Below are 25368 nucleotides of genomic sequence, written 5' to 3' on the forward strand. Positions count from 1 at the left end.
TAGCGGCGCTGAGGGGTTGCCGCGTTTGAATTTTGTATGGATAGAGGTGTAAACTCTGGCGCATGAGACGATACGTGGGCGTTGGCGTCATTTGGACCGCAGCTGCAACACGGCGAACGGAAACCCGAGGCCGCTGTTGGATCACCTGCTGCACTAGCTGCGCGTTGCCCTCTGTGGTTGCCGTACGCGGTCGCCCTACCTTTCCAGCACGTTCATCCGTCACGTTGCCAGTCCGTTGAAATTTTTCAAACAGATCCTTTACTGTATCGCTTTTCGGTCCTTTGGTTACATTAAACCTCCGTTGAAAACGTCGTCTTGTTGCAACTACACTGTGTTCTAGGCGGTGGAATTCCAACACCAGAAAAATCCTCTGTTCTAAGGAATAAACCATGTTGTCTACAGCACACTTGCACGTTGTGAACAGCACACGCTTACAGCAGAAAGACGACGTACAGAATGGCGCACCCACAGACTGCGTTGTCTTCTAGATCTTTCACATCACTTGCAGCGCCATCTGTTGTTGAAAATTGTAACTACTGTAATTTCGAAAGTTTGTCCGCCTCAAAATGTACTGTTGTCCCAAGCATATTGCAACAAACGGTGTATTTCTATCGCTGCTCGTTTAGTTTTTATTGCCGTTTCAAATATACCGATCATTTTTGAAACATCCTGTATATGATTCTTATGAAAAACTGGAAACTAGTAGTGTAGGTGACTGAAGGATGGAGGGCACCGAGAGTGGGCACTTGCCTCCCCCCTGGAGTATAGAGTTTTTATTCATTACAGAATTCTTACACACTTTTAGAAGTAATTTCTATGATTCTGCAGAACCTCGCGTTTAGCCAACTGTAGTGTTGTGTGGCTGATCGCAGGGAAATAATATAGGTTGGCGCACGGAAAACCGGCCCCGAGTAACAGACTGCTCGCCAATTACGGAAGATGTGTTGCTCGTTACGAGCAGACACAGCAAACAGACAAACATGTAATAATTAGGCAGTGAAGAAATAACAAGCTAATGCAAGCAACAATGGCGAAACAATCGATGACGATGTGTTGAGAGCTGGAGAAGAGAACATGAAAATCTCACGTGACGCGCATGGGCTATAGCACATGTAGTCTTGTGAACCTGTTGGTGGCTGTTTCCCAACTTAATAGACCACAAGTGTCTTGTATAAAATTATTCGTTTCTACTTAGACTGCATAGCTATGCTACGTTGTAAATAATAATCGTTTACACCCTATATGTACTTCACGTTGTCTCTGAGTTCGTAGGCGAATTAGACTTTATGGAAGCATAATATAAAATGTGGTTTTCTCATCATACTTGCGTCACACGCTTGATAAAAATTACGTTTCTATGTTGCATTATTAAAGTTAATGCAGCAATAGCAATAATAATTAAGTTCGCAGTAATAAAGTTTTTGGTTTGAAAGCTCCTTCTGAAAAAATGTTTTTGAGATAATAAGTAAATACGATTTTATGGCAATCGATGTCTTTTTAAATGGAGAGGCACCGCTTTTCCTACTGAGCCAAAATGACCCACAACACACTTTTTTTTTTTTTTTTGGAAGAAACCAAACTAGCAGGAAATGGAAATTAAACAACCAAACTTAAAAATAATTATAGCCTCTCTAAATGTAATGTTTTGTATATGAAAGATACACGAAAATCGTTTTATATGAATTTTCTTACACCAAAAATTAAGCAAATTATTGAAATTTATTTGCTAAATCAAGTCGATGAAACCAAAAAATATATGAATAACAAAAAAAAAAAAAAAAGAACTTGCCTTGTTATAAGTATGTCTTCTCCTGTTCATCGATATAATGAAGTGAGCTGATATGCCCTTTTGTTACCTGAAAAGACGTACCTATTCCATACAACGTAATTTTTATATAATTTACGTAACTATAAAATACTTTCTGATTACCAAATGGTTCAAATGGCTCTGAGCACTATGGGACTCAACTGCTGTGGTCATAAGTCCCCTAGAACTTAGAACTACTTAAACCTAACTAACCTAAGGACAGCACACAACACCCAGCCATCACGAGGCAGAGAAAATCCCTGACCCCGCCGGGAATCGAACCCGGGAACCCGGGCGTGGGAAGCGAGAACGCTACCGCACGACCACGAGATGCGGGCTTTCTGATTACCGGTCGTGGACGCTGAATAGCAGACCTAAGTGCAAGAACACTTTGGAACACATGTAAAATAGGCGAGCGGAGTGAACGAAACGAACAACTGGATACTGAACTAACTAGGACCAGCCGGTAATGGAACTGAGACAGGTAGTCATGCGAAGAACGACGAGTGCGGCCGAGGGAGATCGAGATTAAGACGAGCACGCGACCGAGGCTGGGACGAGAATTGGCGAAGTGACCGCCGCGACCGAAGTGAACTAGTGAACTATGAATTGATCGTTCCTCGTTCCCGGGAACAATAAGTACACCGCCGCGACCGAAGCGAACTATGAACCGATCGTTCCTCGTTCCCGCGAACTATAAGTAGACCGCCGCGACTGAAGTGAACTATGAACCAATCGTTCCTCGTTCCCGGAAACTATAAAGTAGACCGCCGCGACCGAAGTGAACTATGAACCGATCGTTCCTCGTTCCCGGGAACTATAAGTAGACCGCCTCGACCAAAGTGAACTATGAACCGATCGTTCCTCGTTCCCGGAAACTATAATTAGACCGCCACGACCGAAGTGAACTATGAATCGATCGTTCCTCGTTCCCGGGAACTATAAAGTAGACCGCCGCGACCGAAGTGAACTATGAACCGATCGTTCCTCGTTCCCGGAAACTATAAGTAGACCGCCGCGACCGAAGTGAACTATGAACCGATCGTTCCTCGTTCCCGGAAACTATAAGTAGACCGCCGCGACCGAATTGAACTATGAATCGATCGTTCCTCGTTCCCGGAAACTATAAGTAGACCGCCGCGACCGAAGTGAACTATGAACCGATCGTTCCTCGTTCCCGGAAACTATAAGTAGACCGCCTCGACCGAAGTGAACTATGAACCGATCGTTCCTCGTTCCCGGAAACTATAAGTAGACCGCCGCGACCGAAGTGAACTATGAATCGATCGTTCCTCGTTCCCGGGAACTATAAGTAGACCGCCGCGACCGAAGTGAACTATGAACCGATCGTTCCTCGTTCCCGGAAACTATAAGTAGACCACCGCGACCGAAGTGAACTATGAACCGATCGTTCCTCGTTCCCGGGAACTATAAGTAGACCGCCGCGACCGAAGTGAACTATGAACCGATCGTTCCTCGTTCCCGGGAACTATAAGTAGACCGCCGCGACGGAAGTGAACTATGAACCGATCGTTCCTCGTTCCCGGGAACTATAAGTAGACCGCCGCGACCGAAGTGAACTATGAACCGATCCTTCCTTGGAATTCGTTCCTAGGCCCTTTCGTTCATCTTGGTGAACCGTTCCTTTGCACCCGTTCATTCGCGAACTACCCATCCCTACAGTCCGGCCCCAGCTGAGATCCCGCGTGTCTGCGGCGCGGCCGCCGGCGCCGGCGCTGCCCGGCTCGATAACGAGAGCTATCGAGCGGCGATCGGCGGCCCCGTGCCGCGGCGGTATTTATCACCGGCCGCAGCGCCGGCGACTGGAAATTACAGGGCCGTGATGTATACCGCCAGGAAGAGGCCACAAATCCGATCGGCGACAGAAACTGCCGGCACAGGGAGCAAGTGCAGGGTAGCGCAAAGTAGGTGTCAGAAAGTGTTCGTCCACTGGGGTTTAATCTTGACGCCGTAAATGATTCTCCTTATGATCTTGTTGTATGGTAGCTCTGACAAACGGGTAGCTTAATCACCGATGTCACGATTTCATCATGGAAACACTATTCTAACTGTAACCTCCCCACAATGATTTCGTATGACAATTATTTAATATAAATGGAGCCAAGTGTAACCTCCCGCAATGAAATTTACTGACAAAGGCAACAAAAATGTGAAATTCGCAATCTGACTCTGGTGTAAGCTTCCGCAAAAATAATGAAAAAACAATTCAGAGCTAATGAAATCTCAGTGATAATGATAATTCAATTAAACCGAAATATCAGTCTTTGGCCCTGTGCAAAAATCAGAATTAAATTCTTACCTCATTGTAACTGCTAGTCAAATTTCTGCTCTTATTCTTGCGCACAGCTTGGAGGAACTGCATTGCAAATAATAATATTCCTTTTTTTTGTAATTTAACTGAAATTTGTTTAAGGGAAGTCGAACGAAATTTAGTTCAAAAAAATTGCTTTTGAAATCATAATTATTATTGGGGCACTTGTTGGAAATTAATTACAATAAATAAACTTTACATTATCTGATGATTACCTTAATTAACAATATACCTCATTCAGCATCTTGACCAGAATGCCATGTCGGCGCTCCCCGACTGCGTCCCGCTCGCGACCGTGACAGGACCAGACCACTACTGAACTGCTCTCAACGACTACTGACAGAGTACTGCTCACAACTAGACAGAGCTACAGACTCGCAACGACTGACTGACAGACTGAGAACCGCTCGCAACACTCGCGCGGTCAAGCGCATACTCTCTGGTCACAGATGCTACAATGCCTCGCCATCGCTGCTATGTTACATACGTGTTTCATAACCCTCCACTGGGGGGGCAAAAATTTGGCAGCGATGGTGAGTCATTTGGACTTGCCAAGCGCGGCAAAATTTTTCTTTAATTAACAAACTTCTACAACTTACAGAATATTTAGATGTAGTACATGAATTAAATGTTGTGCACACGCACTAAGTACAAAATATATCAGACAAAGACAAAATGTGAGTACAAAACATAGTAGCAAATCAGAAAAATGTATATACAAATTATTTGACAGATAACAAAGTGCACAGGCACTGAAAAAATTCTATAGCATATTCAGAACAAATAAACAGACTGGCAAAAAATATTATGTTGACTAGTGACATTGAGTGCACATGCACTGCAGTTGAGAACATATCAGTAAATGATGAAATGTATATACAATTAGTAACAAATGACATAAGTGCATACGCATTGAAGTATTGAATATACAGAATAGTACAAATCATATTGAAAAATGAGAAAAATGCACAGGCACTGAAGTTCAGTAGAAAACATATTAACACACAACATAAGTGCACATGCACTGTAGTTCAGAACATATCATTAAAATAAAATAATAAATAAAAAAAATGTATATACAATATAAAAGACAAGAGTGCACATACTGTACTTGAGAACAAATCGAAAAAATGTCTTAGGTATTTTTGCAATAAATAAACATAATGGCAAAAATCATATCGACAAGTGACATAAGTGTACTCGCACTGGAGTTGAGTGAATAAAAAAAAAATGTATAACTCATGAACATAAATAATGTTAGCAAAAAAATGATTTTCACTATGTGACAAGAATTAGGATAGGAAAGGGAAGGATTGCATCATGGTTGTAGCACTTTAGATTGCACACAGCTGTTCTGAAAGTCCATATCTTTCCACAGAAGTACAACACCAAGTGACACAATTTGAAGTTCTTTTCCCATCAGAATTTATCAGTGTAGCCAAGACACTGAACTCTCGTAGTAACATTTCATGTTCTCATTTTGGCAGTACATTAGGTACACCAAACAGTGGGACCATAATACCGTCTTCATCGCTCACGTTGGTGGACAGCATGTCGTGTCAACACCACGCTTTTACAAGGCACACCAACGTAGAATTAGTGCAAAACCAAAGATAGTGCTCCATGATCACTAGGATAGACAGGACAAATGGACATTGCAGTAATTCAGGGTAGTTAGCTCATGAGGTGAAGGACATTAAGTCACATAATATTGACAATTGCAGTTTTCATTAGTAGTTTGGGGCATTCATAGCCCAGTGATTGAACATTTCTGTACCAAGTATGTAGTATTACAGAAAAATGTTCATTAATTGTTTTACATAGAATCAGTAACCTTCTTCTCCTAATTACAAAGCATTATGAAACAATAGTATTCTTTTCCAGTTACAAAGTATGGCATAGTTAATTAATTATTTGTCATTCCAATAGTAATAATCATTAGCCTTCTCCTAATTACAAAGCATTATTAAACAGTCACATTCTTTTCCAGTTACAAAGTACAGCATAGTTAATTAATCATTTGTCATTTCAATATAGTAAGAATAATTAGCCTTTTCCTAATTACAAAACATTATGAAACAATCATATTCTTTTCCAGTTACAAAGTATCAACATTGAAAACAAGAGCTAATTAATGGCATAATTAATAACCTAATTCATTGATTGTCATTAATTATTGGCACTCAGTGGCCATCAAGTATTGAATAGAATAAAACATTGTTCATCATTCAGTATTATTCAGATCATTAAGAAGTAATAACAATCCATTGATTCACATTCAGATCATTATGAAGTCATTATTAAAAATCAGCTAATTACAGTCATAGCATTAATAATCATGGGCATTATAAGTAGTCTCATTACAATAAACAGTGGCAGTTATTAGCCAGTTACCAGGCATTATTTTATATATATATTTTTTTCGTATCATTACGAAGTCATTACTGAAGTGACATAATATTCAGAGTTGATCAGTATTATTCAGAACTTTCTCAAACTGGTTTCACTATTTGGGACTGGTAATGCATTTTTTTGTTAGCAATGCATTGCGTTTGGTAATTATAAGAGAAAGCCAGAAGAGAAAAAGAGAGAAAAAAATTGGTAGTGGGTTGTTCCTGTAAATGAAAAATGTGTAACGTCATTCGTCATGAGTCAGCTGTAGCAAGATTGTGAAACAAGGCAGTAATGTGATCACATGTATAAATGATAGACACAAATGGGTAAAAAAAAATATATAAATGCAAGTACTAGAACAGGTATAATAAGTAACAGGTTTAGTATGTATCATGAAAAACTTCTCCTGGAAAAAATACAAATTGGATTATTGACCTGAAAGAAGAAACGCACACTATGCTGAAAAGTAGTGAACTTCGAATTAACAGGTAGTGAAATGTGTATAAAATGTGTTCCATAGCTGTCCTTTCCAAAACTTTCCGTCATCCTACTATGCAATATAACACCTGCTGTCAAAACAAACTGCAACAAATACTTAAATAACTACGTAGCATAAATACATAACTTCAACACTATCCTCATCTGTAAAGAAAAAACTTCATTATTCATCACTTCATTATTCATAACTCCATCATTATCATCACCTGTAAAGAAAAACTTCATTATCCATAGTAGCACACTCTTCATCATTATTCATCATCACTCATTATCATCTGCAAAAAATCACTTCATTACTCATTACACAACTATTCCTTATCTCTAGCATAATTCATCACTAAAACTAAGATGAGTAGTTCTGTCTGACAGCCTGCATCAATCACCTTGTATTCTGAAAGAAAAAATTAGTTAAGACTGCTATTCTACGATGAGTATAGTATATTCTTGTTAATGCTTGTTAATCCTGATCCATTTACTCTTCCTCATAAAGTTATTGCATCTTCTATCGTTTATTCCGTAGGTGAAATTCCCATTTCTGTTGAATTTATTTCTTACACGCATCATTTCTTTCTGAAATTGATGAATAGAGAATAACGTCTTGCATTTAAATCATATACCCACTAAGTAATTACTGATTAACGGTAATATAATTAAGCATACAGCATAACATGACAGAAAACGTAATATGTCGAAGACATTGACAGTGTTCAAAGCCAAAATGTACAGAGAATATCACAATGCAGCAGTAAAAAATGTAAAAGTCACGATGTTGAGACATCATAGGGCAAAAAATGTCAAAGTCAACGGGTGTGTTATATCTTAACTATTTCACAGTGCATATAGACAAAACTGGAATACAATCGTACATAAAAAAAAAATGGAAAATGTGCACGGTCTGGTGTGTAACGACAAGTAAAGCGACCTGCTAACCTTACCTTGCCGGGCACTTGCCAAGAAAAAATACGATAATCATCAGTAATTAGTCAGGTGAAATAATTGCATTAGTAAATGGCATCATAGCATGTTACATCATAAAGTGATTTCATTCAATAAACGGTTTAATGTTTGATATATGGTGATTGCCTTTCGATTTTCTGGTTCTCAAAGTTTCGACCTGTACAACATTGGGGTGAGGGATGCTGCGAATCCGATATGGACCTGCGTATAGAAGTTCAAATTTACTGCATTTACCTTTTAATTTGCTGGATAAATAGTGTGTACGTACTAATATTTTCTGTCCAACGTGAAAGTCTCGGCGTGTACAAACCTGTTTTTGCTGTCTTCTCCGGCGCTCTGCGGCACGTTTGATGTTGTTCAGCGCAATGTCAATTATTTCGTGGTGTCGTAAGCGACGAGATGTAGGAAAATTTACAAATTCTTTAATTTTGTTTGGTGGTTCAACGTTTTTCAGTATAACAGACGGAGATAGCATAGTGGATTCATTTGGAATGGAATTAATTACATCTTGGAATGAGAGTATGTGTGTATCCCAATCAATATGTCTTTTGTGGCAGTATATTCGGCACAGCTTACCAATTTCTTTCATTAACCGTTCACAGGGGTTCGAAGAAGCGTGGTACTTGGATATATAGATCGGAGAAATGTTTCTGGCTCGTAACATGCGTGTCCATATTGCAGATTGAAACTGTGGTCCATTGTCGGAAATTACTTTCATCACATGCCCTACATGAAATAGAAAATGTTTTACAAATGCTTTTGAAACAGTTTTAGCAGTAGCTTTGCGTAACGGAGTGAAAGTAACAAATTTCGAAGTGAGCTCAACAGCGACAAAGATGTAGCAAAAACCTCTGTTAGTTCTCGGAATCGGACCAAAAATATCTACTGCGGCCATGTGTCTTAATTTAACAGGTACAATGGGATATAAAGGAGGAATATGTGAAGTGGTGTCTGATGTAGCTTTCTGGCAAATTTTACATGACGCTAAAACTCGTCGTATTCGTTTCTCCATGTTGTTAAAATAACAGTTCTGTCTCAGTATAAGAAAACATTTTTTTGCTCCGTAATGTGCGTAACTTAAATGAGTGTACCAGATTAATTTGTTAACCAGTTCGTCAGGAATACATAATAACCAATTGTTGCTGTCAGGGTGAGAGCGGCGAAACAGAATGTCATTGCGTACAGTGTAGTGGTTCCTAATCGTAACATTATTCCTATCTTGCCAAAGGTGTTTAATTTCTTTCCACACATTGTCTTTACTTTGTTCTTGTGCTATGTCCTGTAATGACGATGAAATAAAATTTTCAAATGCTACTTGCTGAATGTACATGACACTGAAATTTGTTTTGCAGAAGTTGGTTGCTACGTCTTGCTGATTGTTGCCGAGAGAACGCGATAGTGCGTCTGCTATAACATTTTGCGTGCCGGGAATGTGAACTATTGTAAAATTAAATTCCTGTAAATAAAGTTTACATCTGCTTAATCTGTCGTGCGTGAATTTGGCCGAAAGTAAAAATTGTATCGCTCTGTGGTCTGTGTAGACTGTGGTATGTCTGCCATAAAGAAAGTGCCGAAATCTCGTAAAAGCCCATACAACACATAATGTTTCCAGTTCTGTAACGGAGTAATTTCGTTCAGCAGGTGACAAAATGCGGCTTGCAAATGCGATGTTTTTAATTACTATCGAACCATCTTCTTCAATTTCCTGAAAAATATGTACGCCTAAAGCTGTGTTGGAACTGTCGGTGGCAATGGAAAAATTTCTGGTAAGATCTGGGTGCGATAAAAGTGGAGCATTCAACAAAGCTTGTTTCAGGTTCACAAATTCAGAATGTGCTTGCTTATCCCAAGACCAAATAGTGTTTTTACCTATTAATTGGCATAGTCTGGGTGTGTCTAAAGCGGAGTGATGAATAAATTTACGAAAAAAGTTAATTAAGCCCAAAAAACTACGTAGTTGCTTTTTTTGTCGTAGGAACAGTAATGTCACGTAGAGCTTGAAGTTTTTCTGGATCAGGTGCAATGCCTTCCGCTGAAATTACGTGTCCAAGAAATTTTATAGAAGTTTTGCCAAAGTGCGATTTACTAAGATTAACTGTAAGTCCTTGTGCATGGAAAGTTTGTAACAGTTGTTCAAGAATCAGATTGTGTTCCGACCAGTTAGCTTCTGCGATAAGAATGTCGTCTACATACGTCGTAATTCTGTCCTTAAGTTCTGTCGGAAGTATTGTGTTCAAACCGCGAATAAAAGCTGCAGAAGAAATAGTTAAGCCGAATGGTAATTTGCAAAATTGATAACAGTCGCCGAAACAGAGAAAAGCTGTATATTTTCTGCAATTTGGATGAAGTTGAATTTGCCAAAATCCCGATTTCAAATCTAATGTAGAATAAATAGCAGTACCGTGAAATTTCTGTAAAAGTTCCTCTAGTGTCTGTGGTCGATCTGTTTCATTAATAATAATGTCATTAATGTGACGTGAATCAAGTACGAGGCGAAGTGAGCCATCTTTTTTCTTAACAATATGTAACGGGTTTATGTACGGACTAACTGCTGGTTCTATAATTCCTTGGTCAAGCATATCCTGCAATTCTTTTTTAACTTGTTCTCTGTGAATATGTGGAATGGGATAATGCTTTGCTTTAAATGTGTCGTGCTGTTTCACTTGAAATTCATACATAAATCCGGACATAGTACCAGGAATGTTGTCAAAAACTGGAGCTTGCTGAAAAAGAATTTTGTGTAGTTGCATTCGTTCGTCGTCTGTAGTTGCACTGCTTTGTCTAACTTTATCGGAAATCATTTGCATTACGTCGTAGTCAGCTTCGTCTGGAGTATTATCGTTGTGTACGTACGTATTCGTGAACAATGTGGGATTACAGTCTATGTTACGTGTTGCGGAAATGACCTCCGTGCGGTTAATTGTTTGTTCTTCCGCAGATAAAGAGTGCTGAAATTCTAAAGCCAATTGTACATTTTCATCTTTTAACATTAAGTAAGAATTTTGAAAATCGATAACTGCATCGTGCTGTACCAGAAAATTCGTACCTAAAATTACGTCTGTTGTCAATAAAGGAACAATCCAAAAATTAGAGTGGAAAATATGACCTCCAATACAAAATGATAAATGTGTCTGCAATTTAACGTCTACTCCTTTACTCGATACTGCTCCTTTCTCTTTTTTTTTGCCTAAAGGTAATGTCGGATAAGTATTCTCTTTGTTGCACTCGTTAAAAGTCTCCTCATTTATTACTGGTATAGGTGATCCAGAATCAATTACTGCTGAGAATTTTGATGAACCAATTTTAATTTCGATGACAGGATGTGAAATAGTTTTCTGAACAAATGGTCTTTCCTGCAAGAGAGTGTCTCTGATATCGTCAAAAGTAATTACATTTTCGTGAACAACATTTTGCGTGTCAAACGTAGTGCTTGTGTTATTGGAAGATGCGATCTGTACATTATCTAGTCAGATTCTGTCTGACGTGTTACTATTATTAGGAGGATTCTGTGGCATTTCGACTATTTGAACTGTCCTATTACTTCTTCCAGACGTGTTACGCTCTGGATGGTACCTACTGTCGGGTTCATTCATGAGAATATGTTCTTGCTGATTACTTTGTTGCTGGTAAGACCGACTGTTATTATATGTACGCTGATAATTGTGTTCATCGTTTTTACGTCTGTCGTGATAGTCATTCCTATACGGTACATTGCGATAGGAATTGAAATATTGTCTTCTTTGTACGTAGTTGTTTCCTTGCTGTCGTGCGTTACTATTTGTTGTATCAGGGACTATACGTGCTCGCGGCGTAACATTAAAGCCTGGTTGACCTTGTGCATTCCATTGTTGGTTAGGTATGCTAACCGGCTGGTTTTGATGTTGTTGTTGTGAAATACCTCTATTGTTACTAAAGTGTGGTTCCTGTTGCTGAAAATTTTGACGATATTGACAATCTGAATTTTGTCTGTGATTTAAGTTCTGGTAGTTGTCGTTCCTAAAGCGTCTGTTACTTTTCCTATTGAAATTACGTCCCTGATCATAATTACTGTAAGTTTGTTGACCTTGGTTATTATACGAAAAGTTTTTATTCACAAATGAATAATCAGATTGCTGTACTTCTAAAAGCTGCAAAAGATCCCTGAATGCTGAAATGTTTTCTTTTTGCTGGCCCGTTAGCAGCGACACTCGTAATGACCGTGGTAATTTGGAAATGCATAATTGTATAAGTGCGGATTCACTGTACGGTTCACTCAAGTATTGGTTTTGTTGTACCATGTGTTCAAAAAATTGCGTCACACTGGGAAAATTGGAGTTCTCATAATTTGGCAAACTAATTAACTGATCTTTAATTCCGCGCTGTGTCGTCTTCGACCAGTACGCTGATAGAAAAGCATTCTGAAATTCCTCTATTGAGTAACACTGTCTCGCGATCGGTCTCATACGAGTTGCCGGTTCGCCTTCCAAAAAGCTGCAAATAAATTCAAGTTTGTGCGTAACAGGCCAAGTCGGTGGAAGAGCAAAGCTAAATTGTTGAATCCAATCCAGTGGGTGAATCTGCGTTCTATCGTTTTTAAATACTTTAAACTTTCTCACTGACAGAAAATGTTTGTAATCGAAATTATCATCTCTGTGAGATGGAACATGTTCAGGATCGTAAGAGAATCTATTGAACTGTGCTTGATCGGAATCTAAGTCCCGTACTCTCTGTAGATTACCCAAATTATACGCGCTGCGTGAGTCTGACAAATGTTCATAAAGTGGTGTCTGTTGTATGTTATTATTAACTGAAATATTTTTAATCTCTGTTACCTCTTGTTGTAAACTCGACAATTTCCTACGCAACGTGTTATTAGACGAATCGATCTCATTAATTGTCTGCTGTAAATTTTGAAATTCAGGTGTTTGGTTAAATGAAATCGGTGCAGTATCGTCTGATTTATTATCATTACTACTTTCAATAGCATCAATGCGACTGGCCAATTCATCATATTTTTCAGTCAGTATTTTTGCCTGATCATCGGTTTTAGAATCGGATGCATTAATCTGTTTCTGCAACTTACGCGTAGTTTCGCTCAGTTTTTTAACATCAGTTTTGATGACATCGCAATCCTGTGTTAGTTCTAATTGTTCGAATCTGTCTGTCACTGTTTGAATATCTACTGTGTGTGTATCTGTTTTTGATTTAAGATTGGAAATTTCGTCACGTAATTCTGTGTTCGACTGTTTGATGGAATTAATTTCGTCGGACACTGAGGCAATATTATTGTCTACATACGTCTTTGCTTTCGCGAACATTTTACGTTTGTCTTCTTGTCTTTGTGCAGTGATTGTTTCCATGACTTGTCGTTTTACTTTGTTTTGATCTTGAATAAATTTCCGGAAACGCGTATCACTGTTCTGTATGTGCTGATTAAAGCGCTCGTTAATCTGAGTGTTCTGCTGTTCGAATTTCGCGTCTATCTTTTCATCCATTGTGCGCGAAAGTTCTGCTGTCATTGCTTTAAACTCGTCGCGTAATTGTGTAGCTTTTTCAGAGCATTGTTTAGCGACTCCGCTAATTTCGTCTCTCAGTGTTTCTGTTGCGGCTGTTTGCATTTCCCTTAATTCTTGCGCAACAGACTTAATTTCTTCGCTATTTTTTCGTGAACAAGCCTCAATTTCCACGCGCAACTGTTCCTTAGTGTCATGGCACTGTGCGGCAACGGCTCTAATTTGTTCACTAAGCTGTCTGGAATTGTCGTCTAATTTTTCATTTAAGTGTTGTTTGAGTTTTTCATTATCTTGTTTGTTATCTTCCCTAAGTTGTCTGAAATCTTCACTCTGTTGTCTGACCTGTTCACTAAGTTTGTCTTGTTTTTTGTCATTATTGTCAAGTTTTTTATTTAACTTGTCTTGTTTTTCGTTCTGTTCGTTCCTAAACTGTAGCATTATTGCCATAAATTGTTCCAAAGTAACATTACCTACTCCATTATCTGTGCTGTTTGATTGTGTACCTGGAATTGTCGCGCTTTGTGTGACCATTTGGTCATTCTGCAATTTACAAAAAGGATTATCATTCGGACCTACACTGTCATTCACTATTTCGGAATTAAATAAATCCGTCGTACTTTGTGTATCCTGTTCATTTTCATTAGAAATATTTGTCTGAACGTTACTTGAATTTTCCAAATCGGGTGTGTTCCACTGGGCAGCGCTCATTACTATAGACCGCTCCGCGTCATCAATTGTCGTCAAATTAACAGACGAGACAATTGAGTTCGTTTGTTCTTCATTAAGATAAAAGTCATCATTAGTGGTTGGAATGCACTGATTGTTAGTGAACGCAGGATTGTCACAATTACTATCGGTCACGTTGTTTAAATCGGTAATTTCGTTCATAATACCTCGCGATACACTATTCACAGTCTTTCGCGGCATTTTTACAGTAGTCACAATTATTCACAAAACAATAAGCACAAATGCAAAAGCAACACACAAATACAACAGAGCAACCAATTGCCGTTGACCTGTAGATGGAAAGTCACAAGATTAGTACAAGCGTTGCGCCAAATTCTAATTATACTTAAGCAAATAAGAGCAGATATCTGACTATTGTTCAAAAGATTCTCAACGAAATACGATCCTGGACTGGGTGTCGCCAAGTGTAACCTCCCCACAATGATTTCGTATGACAATTATTTAATATAAATGGAGCCAAGTGTAACCTCCCGCAATGAAATTTACTGACAAAGGCAACAAAAATGTGAAATTCGCAATCTGACTCTGGTGTAAGCTTCCGCAAAAATAATGAAAAAACAATTCAGAGCTAATGAAATCTCAGTGATAATGATAATTCAATTAAACCGAAATATCAGTCTTTGGCCCTGTGCAAAAATCAGAATTAAATTCTTACCTCATTGTAACTGCTAGTCAAATTTCTGCTCTTATTCTTGCGCACAGCTTGGAGGAACTGCATTGCAAATAATAATATTCCTTTTTTTTGTAATTTAACTGAAATTTGTTTAAGGGAAGTCGAACGAAATTTAGTTCAAAAAAATTGCTTTTGAAATCATAATTATTATTGGGGCACTTGTTGGAAATTAATTACAATAAATAAACTTTACATTATCTGATGATTACCTTAATTAACAATATACCTCATTCAGCATCTTGACCAGAATGCCATGTCGGCGCTCCCCGACTGCGTCCCGCTCGCGACCGTGACAGGACCAGACCACTACTGAACTGCTCTCAACGACTACTGACAGAGTACTGCTCACAACTAGACAGAGCTACAGACTCGCAACGACTGACTGACAGACTGAGAACCGCTCGCAACACTCGCGCGGTCAAGCGCATACTCTCTGGTCACAGATGCTACAATGCCTCGCCATCGCTGCTATGTTACATACGTGTTTCATAACATTAGAACAGCATTTGTTTATACTGAACGCAAAGTCTGGTCGTATAGTTGTGGTTGTTGTTGTTGTGGTCTTCAGTCCTGAGACTGGTTTGATGCAGCTCTCCACGCTACTCTGTCCTGTGCAAGCTTCTTCATCTCCCAGTACTTACTGCATCCAACATCTTTCTGAATCTGCTTGGTGTATTCATCTTTTGGTCTCCCTTGGTGACCTTGTCCTGAAGAATATTACAACAGAGTTTACCATTCTTGCCACATATCGCGCAGCATTCAGTCATTCCTTCAAAAATTTGGAAGTCAGTCTTGCAGTCAAATCAAATAGCTGTACATTCTCCAGTGCAGGTTTCTACATCCGGAGGGGTAAAGGTGTCGAAGATCGATGCTTCCTGGACCTTTCACCAGATCATCTACGGACACGGACCGCAACAACCCGAAGCCAGGCTCATCGCTGAAACCCATCAAATCAAATAGCTGTACATTCTCCAGTGCATGTTTCTACATCCGGAGGGGTAAAGGTGTCGAGGATCGATGCTTCCTGGACCTTTCACCAGATCATCTACGGACACGGACCGCAACAACCCGAAGCCAGGCTCATCGCTGAAACCCATCAAATCAAATAGCTGTACATTCTCCAGTGCATGTTTCTACATCCGGAGGGGTAAAGGTGTCGAGGATCGATGCTTCCTGGACCTTTCACCAGATCATCTACGAACACGGACCGCAACAACCCGAAGCCAGGCTCATCGCTGAAACCCATCAAATCAAATAGCTGTACATTCTCCAGTGCATGTTTCTACATCCGGAGGGGTAAAGGTGTCGAGGATCGATGCTTCCTGGACCTTTCACCAGATCATCTATGGACAAGGACCGCAACAACACGAAGCCAGGCTCATCGCTGAAACCCATCAAATCAAATAGCTGTACATTCTCCAGTGCATGTTTCTACATCCGGAGGGGTAAAGGTGTCGAGGATCGATGCTTCCTGGACCTTTCACCAGATCATCTACGGACACGGACCACAACAACCCGAAGCCAGGCTCATCGCTGAAACCCACCTAATCAAATAGCTGTACATTCTCCAGTGCATGTTTCTACATCCGGAGGGGTAAAGGTGTCGAGGATCGATGCTTCCTGGACCTTTCACCAGATCATCTACGGACATGGACCGCAACAACCCGAAGCCAGGCTCATCGCTGAAACCCATCAAATCAAATAGCTGTACATTCTCCAGTGCATGTTTCTACATCCGGAGGGGTAAAGGTGTCGAGGATCGATGCTTCCTGGACCTTTCACCAGATCATCTACGGACATGGACCGCAACAACCCGAAGCCAGGCTCATCGCTGAAAACCAGAGAACCTGATCAGTATCCCAACTGACTCTTACACTACATCGAGCAAGTGCCCTTTGCCTGTGGTAGACGATGCTTGGCAACTGGAAATCTCGAGCCTCCTTTGTAGCAATCCCGATGGTTCGTGGTGACACCCTCCCGTAACCTCTGCCCGAATTTCGGCTGCTGTCATCCGTTTATTCGTCAGCTCCAGCGGAACCAGTCTACGAGCTTCTCGTGGTAACGTTCTTCTGGAAGGAACCGTGCCTACTCCACTTGTCACCCTGTTGTCTATCTCGGCAGCGCTCGTTCTGTACTCTTTACACTACAGCCAGCTGTACGTGTGATCTGATGGTATGCGATGCTCCCATGTCCATCCTCCCAATGACTCGACCTTTCTCTAAGAGCGAAACACGGCCATATGCTGCACGTGCACGTCTTCTGATCATGCTGTGTTACGATCTTGAAAAGACAAGACTGCTGTTGAATGTTGTTGTTGTTGTTATTGTGGTCTTCAGTCCTGAGACTGGTTTGATGCAGCTCTCCATGCTACTCTATCCTGTTCAAGCTTCTTCATCTCCCAGTACGCACTGCAACCTACATCCTTCTGAATCTGCTTAGTGTTTTCATCTCTTAGTCTCCCTCTGCGATTTTACCCTCCACGCTGCCCTCCGATACTAATCTAGTGATCCCTTGATGTCTCAGAACATGTCCTACGAACCGATCCCTTCTTCTAGTCAAGTTGTGCCACCAATATCTCTTCTCTCCAACTCTATTCAATACCTCCTCATTAGTTACGTGATCTACCCACCTAATCTTCAACATTCTTCTGTAGCACCACATTTCGAAAGCTTCTATTCTCTTCTTGTCCAAATTATTTATTGTCCATGTTTCACTTCCATACATGGCTTCACTACATACAAATACTTTCAGAAACGACTTCCTGACACTTAAATCTATACTCGATGTTAACAAATTTCTCTTCTTCAGAAACGCTTTCCTTGCCATTGCCACCCCACATTTTATATCCTCTCTACTTCGACCATCATCAGTTACTTTGCTCCCCAAATAGCAAAACTCCTTTACTACTTTCAGTGTCTCATTTCCTAATCTAATTCCCTCAGCATCACCCGACTTAATTCGACTACATTCCATTATCCTAGTATTGCTTTTGTTGATGTTCATCTTATATCTTCCTTCCAAGACACTGTACATTCCGTTCAACTGTTCTTCCAAGTCCTTTGCTGCCTCCGACATAATTACACTGTCATCGGCGAGTCTCAAAGTTTTTATTTCTTTCTCCATGGATTTTAATACCTACTGCGAATTTTTCTTTTGTTTTCTTTACTGCTTGCTGTATATACAGACTGAATAACATCGGGCCGCGCAAGATTAGCCGAGCGGTCTTAGGCGCTGCAGTCATGGACTGTGCGGCTGGTCCCGGCGGAGGTTCGAGTCCTCCCTCGGGCATGGGTGTGTGTGTTTGTGCTTACGATAATTTAGGTTAAGTAGTGTGTAAGCTTAGGGACTGATGACCTTAGCAGTTAAGTCCCATAAGATATCGCACGCATTTGAACATTTTTTGAATAATATCGGGGAGAGGCTACAAATAGTTGTATAGTTGTGGTAAGACGCACATTTAACAGCACAATTGGTCGAACAACGGCGCCATCCGCAACGACCATCTCTCGGTGAGTCTGTAGTGCAGAACTGCAGTCCAGTTGTGATTGCAAAATTTAAGCATCCTCAGACTGATAAAGCCTTTTGAAAAGACTCAACTCTTTCATGATTCCAGCAAGGGCTACTCCGGACGACCGACCTCAGTTGTAACCAAGGAGAATGTGAAACGGATGAGAACCTTATTGAGTCAGGATCCTACTACACGCAGCACAGCAACTCAGAATATCAAGGTGATCTCTTGGTGCCAACCTTTGAAGAACAGGGACGTAGAACGGCGATATTCTTTTGCAAATGAGATGAGTGAGGCCTTTGAAAGTGAAACATTTGTAAGTAGGCTGTTTATGTTTTCTTATTGGTAACGCCACGTAGCGCTCTGTATGAAAATAACTGGCTGTGCTGTGTACAGTCGGTGGCTAGTTTGCATTGTTGTCTGCCATTGTAGTGTTGGGCAGCTGGATGTGAACAGCGCGTAGCGTTGCGCTAGAGATGGGCAAACTGAAACACGTAAATGTTTCGAAACAAATGAAACAGTACAATGTAATATTTCGATACGGTGTTTCGAAACAGTGAAACAGTTTGTTTTGTAATCTAATAAACCTACACATTTTATCATCTTGAATGTCTACTGTATAAGTACGTCCATATAAACACAAATGAGGTGCGAGTGCGCTAATCATATCGCAGAAAGTATGAAACTATCACTTAGGCTTCTTGGCAGTTTCTTATTTCCTGCAGCAAATGCGCTGCTTTTGTGTCATGTGACTTTCATACTTTTCAATTGGCTGAGGAAAGCCTTAGCTGAAGACAGAAGAACCACCACGAACGCAACTGGAGGTGGGAGCAAACTGCAGAAACAACAGATATGCTACTGGGATTCCCACATTCCATTAGTATGGCTAATATACCCATCCTGCTAATTTCCATGCACACAAAGGGAATCATTGTGGATAATAGACACAGTGACTATAGACTCACAAATAACGCCAAATAATTCGAATAAATAACAAAATATAACAGAAAAAAAATTGTGTTTCGAACCATTACTATGAATTTACGATGCTTCCCGTTCACCATTACACTATCAGTGATATGTCAAACAGATTGCTTGCAATTATACCTACATCAAATTTATATACATGTCTAATAACTGTCACTCTACGCCTTTTTTTATTTAAAATGTTGTAGTCGTACTTGCGTTTCTTAATATGATTACTGTACATGAACAGAGAAGCGTATGTTATAAAAAAAGTGTAATTTAACTGAATGATTTTCACATATTTATTATTTTGAATGCGAATAGTATGCGTTGTTTTATTGTTTGGTTAGTGTTTATAAAGCAGATGTTACGCCATTTCGGAATAGGACAGTCAGCTAGAAACGAAGCTTTATTTTCGGATATCTTGAGCTTCATGCTATTGCTTGTCAAAAGATTTCGACACTCTTGAAAGTGTTTCATGAAGTGGAATGTTGTGTTTCAGTACCTGTGCCGAGCCCGAATCTCGTCCGACACAGAGCGGAATGAAACATCACTGTTTCGATACAATTAGTCCGTTCCAGGCGCAGGTGGACTGAAACAGTCTTATTTTGAAACAACGATACAGTTTCTGTGTCTGGCTCGAGATCCGAGACAAGAGCGCAATGAAACACCACTGTTTCGAAACAGTGAACCATAGCCGTTCCGAAACACTGAAATAGTTCCAGGTATCGATACACTGTATCGAAACATAGAAACAGTGGCCAAGTCTACGTTGCGCAGTTGGAGGTGAGCCGCCAGCAGTGGTGGATGTGGGGAGAGAAATGGCGGAGTTTTGATATTTGTAAGAATGGATGTCATGAACTGCCATATATATTATGACTATTAAGGTAAATATAATGTTTGTTCTCTATTAAAATCTTTCATTTGCTAACTATGCCTATCAGTAGTTAGTGCCTTCCGTAGTTTGAATCTTTTATTTAGCTGGCAGCAGTGGCGCTCGCTGTATTTCAGTAGTTCAAGTAACGAAGATTTTTGGTGAGGTAAGTGATTTGTGAAGGTATAGGTTAATGTTAGTCAGGGCCATTATTTTGTAGGGATTTTTGAAAGTCAGCTTGCGTTGCGCTAAAAATACTGTGTGTCAGTTTAAGCACAGTCATGTACAATTGTTCTAAGGGGACGTTTCATACAGTCAATAAGAATCAGATGTGGTTTAGTCATAAGGCACACTCCATCTACATCTACATCTACATGGATACTCTGCAAATCACATTTAAGTGCCTGGCAGAGGGTCCATCGAACCACCTTCACACTTCTCTATTATTCCAATCTCGTATAGCGAGCGGAAAGAATGAACACCTATATCTTTCCGTACGAGCTGTGATTTCCCTTATTTTATCGTGGTGATTGTTCCGGCCTATGTAGGTCGGTGTCAACAAAATATTTTCACATTCGGAGGAGAAAGTTAGTGATTGGAATTTCGTCAGAAGATTCCGTCGCAATGAAAAACGCCTTTCTTTTAATGATTTCCAGCCCAAATCCTGTATCATTTCTGTGACACTCTCGCCCATATTTCGCGATAATACAAAATGTGCTGCCTTTCTTTGAATTTTTTGGATGTACTCCGTCAGCCGTACCTGGTTCAAAATGGTTCAATTGGCTCTGAGGACTATGGGACTCAACATCTGAGGTCATAAGACCCCTAGAACGTAGAACTATTTAAACCTAAGTAACCTAAGGACATCACACACATCCATGCCAGGGGCAGGATTCGAACCTGCGACCGTAGCGATCGCGCGGTTCCAGACTGAAGCGCCTAGAACGGTTCGGCCGCACCGGCCGGCAGTCCTACCTGGCAAGGATCCCACACCGCGCGGCAGTATTCTAAAAGAGGACGGACAAGCGTAGTGTAGGCAGTCTCCTTAGTAGGTCTGTTACATTTTCTAAGTGTCCTGCCAATAAAACGCAGCCTTTGGCTAGCCTTCCCACAACATTTTCTATGTGTTCCTTCCAATTTAAGTTGTTCGTAATCGTAATAGCTAGGTACTTAGTTGAATTTACGTCTTTTAGATTAGACTGATTTATCGTGTAACCGAAGTTTAACGAGTTCCTTTTAGCACTCATGTGGATGGCCTCACACGTTTCCTTATTTACGGTCAACTGCAACTTTTCGCACCATTCCGATACTTCTTCTAAATCGTTTTGCAGTTTGTTTTGATCTTCTGATGACTTTATTAGTCGATAAACGACAGCGTCATCTGCAAACAACCGGACACGGCTGCTCAGGTTGTCTCCCAAATCGTTTGTATAGATAAAGAATAGCAAAGGGCCTGTAACACTCCCATCTGCACTGTGCACGTTCACGCAGCTGCTCCACTTCATCTCTTTGGTGTGCAATCATTGCATCTACATCTACATGTCTACTCCGCAATTCACATTTAAGTGTTTGACAGAGGGTTCATCGAACCACAATCATACTATCTCTCTACCATTCCACTCCCGAACAGCGTGCGGGAAAAACGAACATCTAAACCTTTCTGTTCGAGCTCTGCTTTCTCTTATTTTATTTTGATGATCATTCCTACCTATGTAGGTTGGGCTCAACAAAATATTTTCGCATTCGGAAGGGAAAGTTGGTGACTGAAACTTCGTAAATAGATCTCGCCGCGACGAAAAACGTCTTTGCTTTAATGACTTCCATCCCAACTCGCGTATCATATCTGCCACACTCTCTCCCCTATTACGTGATAATACAAAACGAGCTGCCCTTTTTTGCACCCTTTCGATATCCTCCGTCAATCCCACCTGGTAAGGATCCCACACCGCGCAGCAATATTCTAACAGAGGACGAACGAGTGTAGTGTAAGCTATCTCTTTAGTAGACTTGTTGCATCTTCTAAGTGTCCTGCCAATGAAACGCAACCTTTGGCTCGCCTTCCCCACAATATTATCTATGTGGTCTTTCCAGCTGAAGTTGTTCGTAATTTTAACACCCAGGTACTTAGTTGAATTGACAGCCTTGAAAATTGTACTATTTATGGAGTAATCGAATTCCAACGGATTTCTTTTGGAACTCATGTGGATCACCTCACACTTTTCGTTATTTAGCGTCAACTGCCACTTGGCACACCATACAGCAATCTTTTCTGAATCGCTTTGCAACTGATACTGGCCTTCGGATGACCTTACTAGACGGTGAATTACAGCATCATCTGCGAACAACCTAAGAGAACTGCTCAGATTGTCACCCAGGTCATTTATATAGATCAGGGACAGCAGAGGTCCCAGGACGCTTCCCTGGGGAATACCTGATATCACTTCAATTTTACTCGATGATTTGCCGTCTATTAGTACGAACTGCGACCTTCCTGACAGGAAATCACGAATCCAGTCGCACAACTGAGACGATACCCCATAGGCGCGCAGCTTGATTAGAAGTCGCTTGTGAGGAACGGTGTCGAAAACTTTCCGGAAATCTAGAAATACGAAATCAACTTGAGATCCCCTGTCGATAGCGGCCATTACTTCGTGCGAATAAAGAGCTAGCTGCGTTGCACAAGAACGATGTTTTCTGAAACCATGCTGATTACGTATCAATAGATCGTTCCCTTCGAGGTGATTCATAATCAAAGAGGATTGTTGGGTCCACAGCAGACAAATAAGACAAGACCAGGGACATGAATGTGTACCAGCTGCGAGACGAAACCGAATATTCCGAAGCTACTGATCCGTGCAGGATGGGCTATGTCCGCGCCATACTGTGGACATCTTTGATTTCCCTCAGGCGACTTTCAGAAATCGTATAGTCGCCCAGGACACCTTCGCATTCACTGGACACAATGTTGTGTCGCCCTGGTATAATCCAGAACTCAAACCATATGATCATTCCTTGCGAGATTATCTAAACGACAGAGTCTTCGAAGATGCACCTACAACACTCCAGGATCTTCGCACTGCAACTTTCCGAGAGATTCAAGCATTCCAAAATCATGTGCTTCAGAAAGTCACCAAGTACGAGGTGCATTCAAGTTCTAAGGCCTCCGATTTTTTTTCTCCGGGCTGGAAAGAGATAGAAACATGCGCATTGTTTTAAAATGAGGCCGCGTTCATTGTCAATACGTCCCAGAGATGGCAGCACCGTACGGCTGATGGAATTTTACCGCCAGCGGCGAGAATGAGAACTGTTTTAAATACTTAAAATGGCGATGTTTTCCTTACTTGAACAGCGTGCAATCATTCGTTTTCTGAATTTGCGTGGTGTGAAAGCAACTGAAATTCATCGACAGTCGAAGGACATGTGGTGATGGAGTTATGGATGTGTCGAAAGTGCGTTCATGGGTGCGACAGTTTAATGAAGGCAGAACATCGTGTGACAACAAACCGAAACAACCTCGGGCTCGCGCGAGCCGGTCTGACGACACGATCGAGAAAGTGGAGAGAATTGTTTTGGGGGATCGCCGAATGTTGAACAGATCGCCACCAGAGTTGGCATTTCTGTGGGTTCTGTGCACACAATCCTGCATGACGACCTGAAAATGCGAAAAGTGTCATCCAGGAGGGTGCCACGAATGCTGACAGACGACCACATGGCTGCCCGTGTGGCATGTTGCCAAGCAATGTTGACGCGCAACGACAGCATGAATGGGACTTTCTTTTCGTCGGTTGTGACAATGGATGAGACGTGGATGCCATTTTTCAATCCAGAAACAAAGCGCCAGTCAGCTCAATGGAAGCACACAGATTCACCGCCACCAAAAAAATATCGGGTAACTGCCAGTGCTGAAAAAATGATGGTGTCCATGTTCTGGGACAGCGAGGGCGTAATCCTTACCCATTGCGTTCCAAAGGGCACTACGGTAACAGGTGCATCCTACGAAAATGTTTTGAAGAACAAATTCCTTCCTGCACTGCAACAAAAACGTCCGGGAAGGGCTGCGCGTGTGCTGTTTCACCAAGACAACGCACCCGCACATCGAGCTAACGTTACGCAACAGTTTCTTCGTGATAACAACTTTGAAGTGATTCCTCATGCTCCCTACTCACCTGACCTGGCTCCTAGTGACTTTTGGTTTTTTCCAACAATGAAAGACACTCTCCGTGGCCGCACAACCAGCCTTGCTGCTATTGCCTCAGCGATTTTCCAGTGGTCAAAACAGACTCCTAAAGAAGCCTTCGCCGCTGCCATGGAATCATGGCGTCAGCGTTGTGAAAAATGTGTACGTCTGCAGGGCGATTACGTCGAGAAGTAACGCCAGTTTCATCGATTTCGGGTGAGTAGTTAATTAGAAAAAAAATCGGAGGCCTTAGAACTTGAATGCACCTCGTAATTCCGTTCAAGGCTCTACACACTCATTCCCGCAGAAGGAAATAACTTTGTAAACCTTCTGTATCAAATTTCAGAGTGTCTGCTATGGCACAAATGTGATAACGAGAATCTATCACCCAATTTACTGTGGTAGAACACGAACACTTTCTAACACCTATTTTGCGTCACTCTGCGTCCGTAGCCTGCCTGACAAAGTCCGACTGCGACCTGCAGCGGTGGCACCGGAGACATCTGCCAGTCTTGCCCTTGGACATACAAGAGGAAGAACTCAAGGACGCAGTCCTACGTAAGTCGCAAGTAAAAGTAGTGCAACTGTTTACTACAGTGCTGGGCATTACTATAAAACTGCAGCACCTCGATAGATACTGAATAACGAAATTTTAGATATTGAACGCGTGCAGTGTAGTGTGAAGTAAACATTAAATTTGTAAGTATTATTATTACTATTATTACTGTATGCCGAAACGTAAATTATACACTGCATTACAGGTATAAGTGCAGATATTCCTTCTGCTGTCTAAGGACAGTATACTAAACACCACTACATCAATATTTACTTCATTTGCAAACTAATAATTATAGCTATTATAGGTAGTAAGTTTTTAGGTTGGTTAGTACCACCAGGAATCCATGGCACAAGCAAGCCATTAATGTTTATTTTCTCCTGGGCT

The sequence above is a fragment of the Schistocerca cancellata genome, chromosome 7 (genome assembly GCF_023864275.1).
Source record: "Schistocerca cancellata isolate TAMUIC-IGC-003103 chromosome 7, iqSchCanc2.1, whole genome shotgun sequence".
In the NCBI taxonomy this organism is placed as follows: domain Eukaryota; kingdom Metazoa; phylum Arthropoda; class Insecta; order Orthoptera; family Acrididae; genus Schistocerca; species Schistocerca cancellata.